The following is an 11,323-nucleotide window of genomic DNA, read 5'->3' as shown; positions in this document are numbered from 1 at the left end:
GACACCATGCACTGTTTCTTTTGTATATTTGTGGCTTAATGAGCTAGCCTATTGATAACCTTGAACTCTTTTTTGTTTTAAAGAGAAAGTAATGTTTCCAGTCCATAAGGACTTTAAACAATGTGTTTAGTGGGTGAAAGGACAATATTGGCTTCTTAGCTGTGATTGGTTACAAGAAAGAAAAATATTGATACACATCTTCCTCAAACAAAAATCATCTTTTCTCAATAGCCCAGAAATACTCTGGCCTTTTACTCCCCTTAGTATGCAATGTGTAAAATATTAACGGTTTGCTACAGTTTTACAGGGTTACCCTCCAAGTGGTCCTATTTTCCAGCGACATCTCTGATTTAGAGAAGCCATCCCAGTTTCTAATTTGATCCTGGAATGTCCACTTTTCCTTAGGATATCCCTATTTTCATTGGAGAAATGTTGAAGGGCATGGAATTATTATCCCCTGAGCTATCTGAAGGCAATTCTGGAAATAATAATAATAATAATAATAATAATAATAATAATAATAATAATAATGTCAGGGCTGCCTCAAGTCTCAGCTCACAAAAGACCAACGCCTTTCTTTTCTTATATACAAAAGTGTTTATTGCAGTTCATTGTTTGCTTCAGATCCGAGGCGCGCAGCCCTACGTCTGCTAGGCTTAGACCGCTGAAGTCCCTTCTGAATCTGTCCCTGCCCTGCACCAGTTTAAGAGGCTTGCGCTGCTCCACCTCTTTCTCTCTTTCCTTTTCCGCAGGGTCTTTCTGCCCGCTGGGGTTTCGCCCCTCCTGGATTCCTCCGACGCGGAATCAGACTGCTCTTGCCCCCTCCTGCGGGCTTTGGGACCTGGCCCCTCCTCCGGGCTCCCTGTACTTCCGCGCGCCTCTACATTTGAACTTGGCGCGCGCCCCCAACCTCTAACTTTCCTTTTGACAGCTACGCTACTCCCTTCACTACTCCCCTCCCCTTCCGGGAGGGTGGCTTGCTCCGACCTCCCTCCTTTCTCTACTGCCGGAGCCGCCTCCCCTGATACACTGGAACCTCCACCCCCTTCGCTGCACTCTGGCGGGGAGGTTGGTCCTGACGCCCAGCTGCCACTTTGGGATCCCCCGCTGGCCCCCTGCTCCTGACAAGTCCCCCCTGGGGCTCCCCTGGCCTTGACCACCGGCGCCCCCTTCTGGGAATCCTCTGATTCGCTGGAAAGACTCATGGAATCTCTAGAGTCATTGTCATCCTCTTCCTCGCTGTCCTGGGATTCATCCCCATCGCTCTCCATCTCCTGCCTACCCTGTGCCTCTGTCCCTGAACCCCTGACAAATAATAATAATAATGTTTTCTTATGTTATTATATGTTAAAAGCTGCCCCCCAGAGTGGCTGGGGCAACCCAGTAAGATGTGTGGGGTGTAAATAACAAAGTTAGCATTATGGAATGGGACATCTCTATTTTTTACCGGGGAAATGTTGGAGGGTATGAAAATCCAGACACAAACAAATTGTAGAAATTTTTTTATATATAGAAAAGTTTGTCGAGCTTTTTAAAGAAGATCCCCAAATGCACAAAACCCTCAATTTTTTGGTTATGTTGCCAACAATCCAGGACAAACTGCTGCTTTTGGGAAATTCCACCAGGACATCACTTCCACCACTGAAATCCCACTAATGTCTGGGGAAACCCAGACATATGGCAAACCTACCCAAATGTGTATCTGAAGAAGTGTGCATGCACACGAAAGCTTATACCAAGAACTAACTTAGTTGGTCTTTAAGGTGCTACAGGAAGGAATTTTTTTATTTCGACTACCCAAATGTGTTTTCTGGGCACACTGGTGTCCCTTTTCACATTTGTGCTTAAATCCAGCATCTCCATTACCTCAATATTTCATTTTATTTGTGCATTTGTGGCTTAAAGGGTTTTCCCAGGTGCAAAAATATATAAAAAAAGAGAATTCCCAGGATGTCAGGTGTAGGGTTGACATGTATCCTCTTTTTTGAGGACGCTTCCTCTTTCTCAGGTGTAAAATTTGAGACAAATTGCATTTATTTGCTTTGAATAGCTGTTATAGCATCCTCTTTTTTGCACTTCAAAATATGGCAAACCCTAGGTTTGGGGCATGTACTCTTTGGTGAGAGAAACTCAGGGGGAACTTACTGGTAAAATCACAAAATAGGCAACAAAGTAAAATGTGGGCCTATAGGCTGTTGCCACGAGAGAGGCAAATGTCTCAAACTTCAGTCCAAGTGACCCCCAAAATTGCAAACTTTCAGTTCATCAACAAGTGAAAAATTTGCTAGTTCCACATTCTCAATAATCGCTAGGAACTGTGTCACACAACGGTTGCAGTCTTTCTTGGACTCAAGCTTTATTCTGAATAGTCAATGAAAACACTTAATTGTAAATCCAAAGGCTTTCTGTAAACTGTCCGTCATCTGAGAAGCTGTGTCACAATTGTTGGTTTGAAGTAGCCGAGAGTCTGAAAGTCTATCCATAATAGCAGCTGAGTCATCCTGTTGCTCCCATTTGCATATTAATGCTTCATCATCACTAGGCTGTTCCTGTCTGGTGCAAGAAATGACTCCATTGGCTAAAGTTACTGTCTGTGAGTCTATGCAGTCTGGGGCTATGAGCAGCGATGGGATTTTGAATATCCATTGTAAAAATAATTTTTTAATGCCCAAAAGAATCAAAGTCATAGCAGGAAAAATACCTCAGAAATGGCCAACAGAAGAAGAAAAAAAAATGCCTGGCTTCATGGGAAGGAGGAGGGATAATTCTCCCTATAACTCAGAATAAGAGAACAAAAGGACTTTGTTTGGGAGAGACTAAAATTCAGGCTTTAAAAAATCATTTAAAAACTCTTTGGTACATGAAGAGAATTTTCCTACATGCAACAGCCGCCGCTAGGTTATTGGTTGCTAAAAACTGCGAATCAGAAGAAGTACCATCAGTGGCAGATTGTCAACATAATTTTTTTGAAATGATTGAATTAGCAAAAATGACAGCAACAATTAGAATGCAATCTAACCAAAATCTCAAACAGGAATGGAAGTGTGTAGATGAATACATGATTAAAAGATGGCTGAAAGAAGTGGGGTGCCACAGTTATGCCAATGGCCTTTAGTCAATCAGCAGCGTGGCAAGGTTGGGGGTATTTATTTGGCAGCGCGACGTAGGGACCTTCTTTTGCTTCATATTGCCGAACACCCGCCCACCCATTAATTAGGTTGTGTTTGGCCTTGCTTTGGACTTCGGTTGGTCACCTGTTTTGGAATGGGGGCCGGGTAGGAATTTTTTCCAATGTGGCCACTTGGTTTTTGCCTACCTCTTAGCAATCGTCACAACCATTGGTTTAGGGGAATGTGGGGAGGGGAGTTGCAGCCATCTCCTGCCCCTCCAATGAACAGGGTATTCTGTTAAAGGAATCCAGGGGTCTGGATCTCGTCCGAAGCCCAGAGAGGGGCTAGGGCCATTCCAGGACCCCTGGGAACCCCATGGGTGAGCACCAGTCTATATACATTGATGGAATTCCCCCTGCTGGTTGTTTACCCTTCCAGGCTTCCTGCAGGGTGGGGCAGAAGCCAGATATAGTTTGATACCAATGCCTACATCAATACCAGTCACATTTGTGTATTTTAATAAAGTTGTGGCCAAAATTTGCCCAGTAACATTTAAACTGAATTCTGTCTCCACTGTGTCTTTATTTCCATGGGGGATGGGTTTTGGGGCTTGCACCACAAGCTGTGCTACTATAAAGACTAAGGACTTAGAAGCAAATTATAGATAATATTGTAGAGATTAAGACTTAAACTATATTTCAACTGTTGCTATAACTGTATTGTTTATCGTTATATTGATTGTTAATTCAAACTTCATTTTATTGTGTTTCTGATTTATTTGGTACGGTATGTGAGTCTGGTCTGGGACAGTAATAAATTCAGTTCAGTTCAATTCAATGCATTGCTGGCTGCTTTAGAATGTTGTTATTTAGTTGTTTAGTCGTGTCTGACTCTTCGTGACCCCCTGGACCAGAGCATGCCAGGCACTCCTGTCTTCCACTGCCTCCCGCAGTTTGGTCAAACTCATGCTGGTAGCTTCGAGAACACTATCCAACCATCTCATCCTCTGTCGTCCCCTTCTCCTTGTGCCCTCAGTCTTTCCCAACATCAGGGTCTTTTCCAGGGAGTCTTCTCTTCTCATGAGTTGGCCAAAGTATTGGAGCCTCAGCTTCATGATCTGTCCTTCCAGTGAGCACTCAGGGCTGTTTTAGAATAAAATCATTAATTTTCTCACTCATTTTCAGTATTTTCTATTGCTTCTGAAACTCGTTTTAAGAGAGCCACCTTGCCTTTGGCAAGACAACTTCTTAGCTGCCTTTAACCAAAAAGAAAGAAAGAAAATCTTATTGCGCATCTTCTTCCTCAGACAAAAATCATCTTCTCTGATTGGCAATGAAATACTGCTGCCTTGTAAAGCAATGTGTGAAATAATAACGGCTTGCTGCAATTCTATTATATACAGTACTTACATTTCAGTTGTGCTATCTGGACACACTGGTTTCCTTCTTACACTTGTGGTTATTTTGTGTATTTATTGAATTTATATACAGTGGTACCTCAGGTTACATATGCTTCAGGTTACATACGCTTCAGGTTAAAGACTCTGCTAACCCAGAAATAGTGCTTCAGGTTAAGAACTTTGCTTCAGGATGAGAACAGAAATCGTGCTCCTGAGGCGCGGCAGCAGCAGGAGGCCCCATTAGCTAAAGTGGTGCTTCAGATTAAGAACAGTTTCAGGTTAAGAACGGACCTCCGGAACGAAATAAGTACTTAACCTGAGGTACCACTGTACCACACTACACTCAGGGGTCTCAGCACAGTTCACAGAATAAAATCAAGATATAAAACCACAAAATACATAATAAAAATAAAAGCAACTCCCAATAGCCCCCCCCCCCCGAGACACATTTTAAAAGGGCATAGGATGTTGGGTTAAACCCAGTACCTCCAGTTTCACCTCAACATTCTCTCTGCATGAAAATGAACTGAGGTCTCCTCATCCCATAATATCTCATAAGGATGATGTCATGCCTCTACCTGTATTTCCTGTTATACCTGTGAAGGGAATGAATGACAATTCTCTTCGTTGTATTCCAATATCCTTGCTGCTGCAAGGGATTTGGGGAGACATAAACAAAACAAAACAGAATTTGCATTGGCAGGAAATATGATTTTATCGTTAGAGATTGCACAGGACTACTTCTGCTGCTGCTGAGTGTATGTGGATTCCAATGCTAATGGACTTCATTGTCCACCTATTGCAGGATGGAGGAGATGAGGCTCAGTGATAAAGAGATGGCTTCACAATGGCTTGATTAAACATCACATAAGCAGTGTTTAAAGGAGGTTGGGTGGCATTTCAGATGTTTAGATGCTTACAGACGCTCTGCATGTTTTAGATGATTTCCTGCCCTAGATTCTCCAGGTCTCAGTAATTTATAAATTATTGTGAAAAGAATTAAGAATAGGTATATTGGAAATTTGAGTTCATAGCAAGAATTATAGTAACAAAATGCATAATTAGAAAGACTTTAGAAAACCATCAGTCGAGGTTGAAGGAAGTCTTAGGCTGTGATAGCCAAAAATTTCGAAATGATGTTTAAAAGGATGTTATGCTGGAAAATATGTGTAAAAACTAATAATAAAGTATTATTATTATTATTATTATTATTATTATTTTAAAAAAAGAATCTCCAGGTCTCCATAAATTTCTGTCTGAAATCCTGGGTAAGGGCTGCTGGTCAGTCTGTACAGTCCTGAACTAGATGGATCAATTAGTCTGAGTGTGGGGAGATATAGTATCTGTATAGTATAGTATCTTTAAAGTACTTGACTTTCCCTAAAGAATAATGGAGACTGTAGTTTGTTAAGGTTCTCCGGAATTGTACCTCTGTGAGGCGGAAACTAGGTAGAAGGCAGTTTCCTATTTTCCTTCGTTACTTTCCCCATGCAAACTACTCGCACACAGTTCATGCCCTGACTTGTGAACTGGAATGGAATGCATGGCGTTTTCCCAGGGCAAAATTAATCCGCAAGCGTATCACACTCTGAATGCCCTCAGTTGGGATTCAGGTTCTCTGTGAGATGATCCCCAATGAAGAAGCTTCTGTTAATGCAAAAGCAATTACATTACATTCTTAGAATTCCACTGCATTTACCACATAAACACCAGCAAGAAGACATTTCAGGAGATCTTAATGGGGCTGTGTTCTTTTTGTAGTTTTAGGACCAGCAGCTGCATTGGCTTTCAGCTTGTTTCCAGGTCCTACTCAAAGAGTTCACATTCCTGTTTAAAGCCACAAATGACTTAGGCCCCAGAAAGACCATCCTCTTCCATAGAAACAGTCTCAGGTGTTCAGATCAGCAGAGGAGGGCCTGTTGTGGTAGCTCTGCCACCCTCAGGAGTTGGGGATGTGTGATCCAGGGAAGGGCATTCTCTGTGGCAGCCTTTAAGTTGTGGAATTCCTTTCCCACAGAGGTGCCTCTGGTGCCTTCATTGTATAGTTTTCATCATATGTTGAAGAAATGCTTCTTGACTATGGCCATTCTCACTTGATATGTAGTGTCACAAAGCATCCCAATCTGCAAGTGGTGAGAGAATCCCGTGGTTCTAGCTGCTTACCCAGGTTCAGTTTCCTTGGAATGAACTTCAGTGGTGACTGGAGTGTTTACACATGTACCTAACTGGAACATAGGATGGAGGAGCTCACAGCATTAACACTCCACAAAAGCTTGCTTCACATTACAGTGGTACCTCGGGTTACATACGCTTCAGGTTACATATGCCGCTAACACAGAAATAGTACCTTGGGTTAAGAACTTTGCTTCAGGATGAGAACAGAAATCGTGCTCCAGCGGTGCAGTAGCAGCAGGAGGTCCCATTAGCCAAAGTGGTGCTTCAGGTTAAGGACAGTTTCAGGTTAAGAACGGACCTCCGGAATGAATTAAGTACTTAACTTGAGGTACCACTGTAGCTTTGGATCAAGCATGTCTCTGTGCCTCCAGCTTCCAACCTGCTTTCAGTTCAGCTAAACACACTCTCTCTGAACATCGTTCTCCTATGGGTGCTTGTTTTAGACTAATGTTATTTTCACTTTTTGACACTCTTAAATTACTATTATTATTATTTTTTTGGGGGGGGGTTCTCATTGATGATTTTATCGCTTTATCTTTTCCGTAAAATGCTTTGTTTGTTTGTTTTTTTACCATCAAGTGTTGTATGACTATTATAAAATCAATTAATCAATTAATGAGGACCTGGCCAATGCCACACCACACACATAAACCATTATGATAACACTTTAAAAGTTGAAACTCTTCCCCCGCCACCACAGCCGCCGCCGACTGAGGGAATCCTGGCTAGTTTCTTTTCCTCCTCTGACTAATATGCTTAAATTCAGCGGGTGGCTGCGTCTGATCTGAGGTTGCGGTCAGATGGAATGGGGGGAGGCATGAATGGGAGAGACTGAGTGCTCTTGAATGATTGACGGCCTGTCCCCACTCACCGATCGCTGTGCTGTTGCCAGGAAGAATGAGTCCCAATCCTGGAGTAGGAGGGGAGGACAGCCCACCACGCAACGTGGACAGAACGCCCAGGAACTCCCAGCAAGGATCCATTAACTGCACGAGGGCAACGCTCTGTGTGTCCACAGAGATAGGCACTGTGGTCCATTCAGAGTGATGAGAGTTATGAGAAGGATACCCTCTTCCCCTTCCAGTGTTACAGTTCCTATGTTTCCCTGGGAAGAGGGATTGATTGTTCAACTACTCTGAAAATTGCTGCTGTTTAGGAGGAATCGGGGTCTCAGCTCCCTTAAGAAACTACATCTCCCAAGATACTTTGAGGGAAGCCATGGCATCATAGTGCTTTAAATGCACTAGGGTCTCTACTCCCTGCACTTGTGCTGCTCACCAACCCCACCTACCCATCATTCCAAAGGCATTGTGGGGTCTCGCTTCAGAAACGAAAAGCTGAAATACACATTTTGATATATGTGCAATGAAGCAGAAATCAAAACAATGGCTAAAAACCCTTTGTTGACTCTTACACCCAGAACTCACTGTGTAAGTGTTGGTGTTCTTTGGTGTCAGATGTGTCCCTATTCCGGGAATTGAGAGGCTCCTGCACCATCATGGTCTCTAGCAGCATGCTCTCCAACATTTCTCTGATGAAAACAGGGACATCCTATTCCATCCTCTCCAACATTTCTCCAAGGAAAATAGGAATGTCCCAAGGAAAAGTGGGACATTCCGGGATCAAATCAGAAACCGGGACGGCTTCTGCAAATCCAGGACTGTCCCTGTAAAATATCAAACATAGTTCTAAGGCAAACACTGTGTGGAAACACTGAAAGAAACAATTATCTCCATGATGTGTCTTCTAAACATACAGTAAAACATCACCCAAAGTGATTATCCTACCGGATATTGCCTTTCTTTATCAGTGACTGTTATCTTCCCCATGGTCTGTCTTCAAATAATCCAGGAAGACGTCCTGTGATAGGTTTCTCCTGCCAGGCATTGTATTTATTTATTCCAAAAGTTGCCCAATGTTTGTTGATCTGCAGGTTTCCGACAAAGGCAATTAATTAAGTTACAAGGCACAGAATCACCCCCTGGAACGTGATCCGGCGCCTGCTGTATTGCATACATGATCCTATTATTTCCTGGTGACACTTTTCCAAGGGGTGGGGCCCATCCATCGAAGATTTGCTCATGGCTTGAAGGGCAATATTGCTCAAGAGGGGAAATTCATTTCCAGAAGTAAGGCAAGGGGACCGTATAAAAGGTCTCACCCTCCAAGGATCCAGACATAGACTTCGGATCTTCACTACTGCAGTTTTTCCAGTTGGCATTTGGGGTAAGTCTGGAGATACCACCCGCTCTATTGATTGTATTTGTGGGAGGTCTGAACTTTGAATATTCAAGATGTATGAGGATAACCTTGTTTCCAGATTAGGTGTCCTTGGGTTGCATCTAACTTCATTCTACTTAGAATAGACACAGTGAAATGAATGAACCTTTGTTAGCCATGTCTATTGTCCCCATGGGTATCCTCTGAGTAAAACTAGCATGGGCTTTGAAAACCATCTCTGGGCAGAGATTTTAAGTGAAATCTTCTAGCAAATAATTGACAGACTGTAGGCATTGGTGAACGAAGAAGTCAAGAGAATCTCTGACTATGTTCTTAACTCAGTAGTAGAACATCTACTTTGCATACAAAAGGCCCTAGTTTCAGCTCCCAACATCTCCAGGTAGGGCTGAAATCACCCCCTGGAAAGCCACTGCCAATCACTGTTTAGACAATGTAGAAATGGCTCAGTGATCAATGATCTGATTCAGCATGTGGCCACTTCCTATGTTCATGGATAGGCTAGTCCTGATGGCACTAGAGTCCAAGGCATATTTTCTCCCTTAAAGAGATTAGGGAGCATTGTCACCTAAGGCAAGAGCTCCTTTAGTCTAGATCACTTGCTTTGCCAGATGAGCATACTGTATGTTCAGTCAAGGAGCAAGAAAGGGGGTGATGGTTTCCCCTATTCTGAACCTCAATATAGGTACACATTGGCCTCAGCTACTAGGAGCACAGAAAGCTGCCTTATGCTGAGTCACGTACCACTGACTAGTCTAGATTAGAATTGTTAGCCTTGATTGGCAGTGGTTTGCCAGGGATCAGAAAGGGGATAATCCCAAATCCATCAGGAGATGCTAGATTGACTAATGGTTTTTGTTCCTGTTTATATGTTCCTGTTTTACAAAATTTGATATCCAGTGTACGTTGGGTGTACACTGAGTGAGACCCACAACAGTTAAAATATGTATTTATTTACTTACATTTGAATTGCATCATCATTCCTCCAAGGAGCTCAAGATACGTAGTTTTCCTCCTACACATTTTATCTTCACAACTCTGTGCAGTAGGTTGGCTTGAGAGGACTTGACTGGCTCAAGGTCACCCAGTAAGATTGGTGGCTGGTTAGGGATTTAAAATCAAGTCTCCTAGATCTTAGTCTGGTGCTTTAACCACTAAGCCACACTGGCTCCATTTAGAAATCGATTTCAGCTTCTAACACAAACAGAACATTATAGATGCCTCCTACAGAGAGGGAAGGCCACCATATTGTGAGCTGCTTTGAGTGGAAGACTAAGAAAGATATGCTTGTGCTGGACCTTTTTTGAAAGGCTATTTCTTCATTTCTCACAGGACTCCAAATTTGACCGATATCAAGATGTGTTCCCGCAACGATAGAGGATGCCGCAACAAACCACAGGACTCCTGCCAACAGCAACCTCCTGTGGTCACACCACCTCCATGCAACCCTCCTCAGGTTGTCCCACCACACTGCCCAAAACAACCTCCCGTAGTCATCCCACCTCCATGCATTCCTCCTGTGGTTGTCCCACCCCCTTGCCAGCAGCAGACGAAGCAAACCCCCCAGTGGCCAGGCCAGCAGAAGTAAAGGAGACATGTCTCCCAAAGAAGACCTGTTTGGTGTCTGAAGGGCCAACATGTTCTGTTGAGTCGCCTCTGGCTGAAAGAATCGGAACTCCCCCCAGAACCTATTGCATGTCTTACTCCCTGCATAAAAATGTATCAGATATTTTCTCCATCTGGAATGGAAATCCCAGTGCCTTTTATTCATCCTGAAATGTGATCTGAAAAAGAAATATATATATCCCTTTTCTGCTTTGGTTCCTATTTGGACAACAGTAACCAATAAAATCATATGCTAAGCTAAGACTGTATGTTGTAGTTTTATTATTCTTTATAGTGGTGTTCCTTTTTACATCTGCTACACCTCAACATTTTCTTTCTGCGCGCATTTGTGAGTTAAAGGGGAACCATTGGCACTCCAGTTGTTGCTGAATGACAGGTTCCATCAACCCCTTGCAGCATGGCCTGGAATGCTGCGGCATGTGATTCTGTAGCATCTCAAGGGCCAACGTTTATCCAGACCTATGTTAGCATCTTGTAAAGGTAAAGGGACCCCTGACCATTAGGTCCAGTCGTGACTGACTCTGGGGTTGCGACGCTCATCTCACTTTATTGGCCGAGGGAGCCGGCGTACAGCTTCCGGGTCATGTGGTCAGCATGACTAAGCCGCTTCTGGCAAACCAGAGCAGTGCACGGAAATGCCATTTACCTTCCCGCCAGAGCAGTACCTATTTATCTACTTGCACTGTGTGCTTTCAAACTGCTAGGTGGGGATCCAGGGCACAGTCCTTCAATGGCTGCGCTCGTTTCTCTCTGGTCGGGGACAGAGGGTGGCGCT

General features: G+C 43.4%; 1 long non-coding RNA gene across 1 annotated transcript; it reads left to right on the top strand.

Annotated features, from left to right (window-relative positions):
• The first annotated feature begins 8,365 nt into the window (after positions 1–8,365).
• LOC308465126 lies at positions 8,366–10,789 on the top strand. The gene is made up of 2 exons (XR_013980256.1): positions 8,366–8,910; positions 10,255–10,789. It is a non-coding gene; the product is annotated as an uncharacterized lncRNA (long non-coding RNA).
• The last annotated feature ends 534 nt before the right edge of the window (positions 10,790–11,323 follow it).

This window comes from Podarcis pityusensis, assembly GCF_964106645.2.
Source record: "Podarcis pityusensis genome assembly, chromosome: 16".
In the NCBI taxonomy this organism is placed as follows: Eukaryota; Metazoa; Chordata; class Lepidosauria; order Squamata; family Lacertidae; genus Podarcis; species Podarcis pityusensis.
The sequence above is the reverse complement of the archived record's forward strand: the minus strand, read 5'-3'. Positions and strand labels throughout refer to the sequence as shown.